The sequence below is a fragment of the Acinonyx jubatus genome, chromosome B1 (genome assembly GCF_027475565.1).
Source record: "Acinonyx jubatus isolate Ajub_Pintada_27869175 chromosome B1, VMU_Ajub_asm_v1.0, whole genome shotgun sequence".
Classification (NCBI taxonomy): Eukaryota; Metazoa; Chordata; class Mammalia; order Carnivora; family Felidae; genus Acinonyx; species Acinonyx jubatus.
In genome coordinates this window covers 96,634,836-96,639,004 of record NC_069382.1, presented here as the reverse complement: position 1 = coordinate 96,639,004, position 4,169 = coordinate 96,634,836, and positions in this window count along the sequence as shown.

Here is a 4,169-nt window from a genome sequence, read left to right as displayed (position 1 = left end):
ATAGGTTGTTTTAAGTCTTAAGTACTCTGATGAGATTAAGTGAAGTGTTTCTAAAAGAAATACCAAGAGAAGAAGATGTATGGGTTTGGAGAATGTTATTTGGAGAAACTCAGTAGCTGTGAGGGTAGAGAGTAGGGCTTTCCTCTAGACAGGAGGGGTAAAAGTCTACCCAAACTGTAGAAAAACAACAAAGAGTATGAAGAGGGCATAATAAAAACTGATGGGATTAAACCCCTACTTTCTACCAAAATTGAATGCTCACACAGCAGAATTGAAACTAAAGATGGCTGATTGTCTTATGAAGTCTCAGAGAAAATTCTACTGATTCTGTGTTTTTTGTTTTGTTTTGTTGGGTTTTTGTTTGTTTTTGTTTGCTTTTGTTTTTTTTTTAATCTCTGTTTTGCCCTGAGAGGTGTGGAGTGCGTATCTTAGCATAGCATAGTGGTCAAGACCATGGGCTCCAGAGACTAACTGGTTGGAGTCACAACCAGTAACTACAATACTTTCTAGTGCTGGAGCTTGAAAAATTATGTAACCTGTCTCTGTCTCATTTATTGTTCTGTTAAAAAAAAAAAGGATAATGATATTACCTTTTTCATATAGCTACTGTGATAATTAAATGAAATCATTCATGTAAAAGACTCAGCAGAGTACATGGCACAGAGTGTGTGCTCAATACAGCAGTATTACTATCCTCCACCCCAGGCGAGCAACCCTGTGAACAGTCTCAGCTTTCAAAGTAGGTGATGCTGTAAATGTAGGATACACTTTCCTAAATAATCCATTGAGTTCAGGAATATAAATTCCATCTTCAACTTAGGGGTTGGGTGTGGGAGCAAATATCATTTTTGTTGTAAGGAAGCATGGATTTTACTGGGAGATGAGTTGTCAAAATAGTATTTTGAGATTTTAATTCATTCACCTACCTCACAGGTTTCTCCCTATCACTTTTCCCCATTCAAATAGATAACTGATATGCTAACTACTTCCTTGCCCAAGGGATAGTATATGGTGGGTAGTAAATTGCCAAAGTAAATGGTCTAAGCAGTAAATCACTATAGATGATCTTGAGAGAAAACACAAAAGAAGATTATTTAAACCTTTGCTATGGAAATTGGTTTATGAGTGGAGCTTCCCAACTACATAAGGAAGTGAGTTTCTCCAAAATAGAAAAATCTCAGGAGACAAAAAAGGCCAAGCTGGATTCCAATAACTTCACTAAGGAGGTAGCAAGACTCTAGAGAGAAATGGTTTCATGTTACAACTAGAAAAAATGTGTTTGTGTCATAGAATGTGACAATCAACTCATCAATGAGAGAGTAAGACCCTAGAAACAAATAGTTTTATAATATAGTTTGGACCACAGTGTATGAATTTCAGGCCTCTGGGGTGACCTGGAAGCATCAGGCAGTCACCAACCTGAAGAAGTTTGGTGGACAAGGGTAGCAGGCATCTCTAAAATCTTGTGTAAACAAATGATCAAAGACTAGAGACACCTTCCTATCTGCACCTCCTTCCTCCTACCCAAGATGTGATCCCAGAAATTAACAGTGAAGAGAACCCCAGAAATAAAGCATAGTGTTGTGGGAAGGGAGCTCATCAAAAAGACTAAAGGTTAGCTTTCTGATATCCCAGAGCTAAGAGTCTAAAGTAAATTAGAGTAACACAGTAAAAGAAAATTTTGAGCTGAGATTCATACTTGAAAAGCAACAAGTGAACCTTAATCCCTACTTTAAAAAAGTATTTCATAGACTCTTTCCCTTCCTTCCTTCCAGACCATCCCTTATATTGTCTAGTAAAATGCTCCTTTGATCTACATAGTCGCAAACAAATACATTTCAGCTTGTAGTTTTTCTTCTCATTTGCCAAACTAATACCCTGCTTAATTGATTTTAGCACAAGGAAACAATTTTCTCTAACAGTGTAGACAAGTTTCCTCTTTCAACAAATAAAACCAAACCAAAATCTCCTTATTGCTTCGAAAAGAAATATTTTGACTTCTTTTCTCACTAAATTTTCAGACATGGGTCAAGATTCTTGAACACTCAACCTCCAAAAGTAGATTTTCTTATGTATGAGGCTTAGGAATGGAAGCCTGATCCTAAAATGATGGTGACAGAATGCCTTCTGGCCTCTTTCATAGTTCTGTTCCTGATCCGTGATCTCTGTTATATTAGCAGTCTCTCCCAAGTATTCACAAGAATGCTCCATCCAACTTTTCTTTACCAATGTCACCTTTGTAAGATTCCTCTTCACATGCTAGCCATGCTAAACACAAACATGTCTTCAGAAGTCCTATTTCCTTTCCCTACATCTTTCTGTTTCTGTGTCTCCTTGCTACCTTCCCCCTTTCCCACACCCACCACTAATGTAGCATCTCTCCTTTCTCTTTAAGAACTTCCCAAGACTTTCTTTACTTCCGTAGACAAAATGTGTTGCCTTGTCTTCTGGACTTGCATAAAACTTTCCAATGTCTGCATTACAGCACTTACAACAGTGACTATAATTATTTATGTGTCTGTCTATCTCAATAAATCAGGCACTTCTTAAAGAAAAGCGCATGGCTTATTTTTCTTTAAATCTTCAAAGCTTTCATGGTGCTTGACGTAAGATAGGTGCTTAATGTTGATGAATGAATGACTGCATGAACTGGTGCAAACTTTATAATCTACTGCCCAGTTGTTATTCTGAAGCAATTTTATTAGCTCAGGTCTTTGTGTATTTTAAAGTTCCATAAGAAAAGTCACAGATATATTCATCATGCTATATGAAAGGAAAGGATCTACATTTTTTTGTAGTTTCAGTGAAACACCTTTCATAAAAGGCACTATAAATTTTATCCCCCCAAATTTTTAAATATAGTCTTGTCCACCTTTTGACTAACATGCAATATAAAAATATGGCATTAATAATTGTATAGGTGATTATAAGGTAAGACTATCCCCAAGTCATATTGAAACATTTGTCTGTTGGTCTTTTAGGTAATCTGACATTTTTAATGTGAAAAAAAAAAAAGTATTAGAGGAGGTTTGCCATCCCTGGAAAACTGCCTAAAGGGCTGGCTCCATTCATATTATTGAGAATTTGGTAGTTCTGAGCTGACAAATTATAGATTAAGCGGTTTTCCCCCTAAACTCTTCTTGAAGTTGTAGTTTATAATTACTCCTCATTCCCTGGAAAATGTCAACTATAATAGGAAAGAGATGAGAAAAGAATATTCTATGTCCTTCCCTGCCCCCACCTTTTTTCTTTTAGTTGACTGATGTAAATTGGTTCAACTCAAATGACTAGCAGAGGCTTTGCTTGTATAATTTCGATTGCATTTAAATTATCAACTTTAATGTACTGGGAAAAGAAAAAAGCCCACATATGTGAAAGAGAAAAAAGAATGAAAAAAGTGAAGCATAATTCCTATCCCTAAAAACTGGAGAGATATATTAAAAGTGAAAAGAGCATGTTGAGTTAAAACAATGGAAAAAGAGAAAAATTTTCCTCTCACGAGGCAGTGGACAGATGCTCTAAACAGTCAGATTTGACTTTTTCGTATTCTAGGGAAGAACTTTTATACAGCCTGAATTTCCTAGCTCTAATGAGGGATGATTTAGGAGGTGAAGCCAACTCCAGTCATCTCCCAACTTCACACTCTGAGAGCTGCCAATGTCTATGCTTAATGAGGTGGATTTGGAGCCATGCCTGTAATTAACTTGACCCTGTGAAACCCTGTTTCTCAAACATTTTAAACCCATGACCCTCTAAAGCTTTCTTGTTCTGTATATTACACCAGCCGGTAAAACTCTGTCATTTTACTTCAAATTATGTGTGTATATATATATTATACATACATACAAATATATGTATATATATAATATTATGTATATGTATACATAATATATACATGCATAATATGTACATATATACATAATATATACATAATATATATAAATATATTATACATACATATACAAATTGTATGTATACAAATTATATATATATATGTATATATATATCGATATATATATACATATATATATATATATGTGTATATATATCGATATATATATACATATATATATATATATATATGTATATATATATGGATACTTTTTCAATATATTTGGCCTATTGGTGATTTTGACATATATCTTCAGTGAATTTTCACCATGTACTAT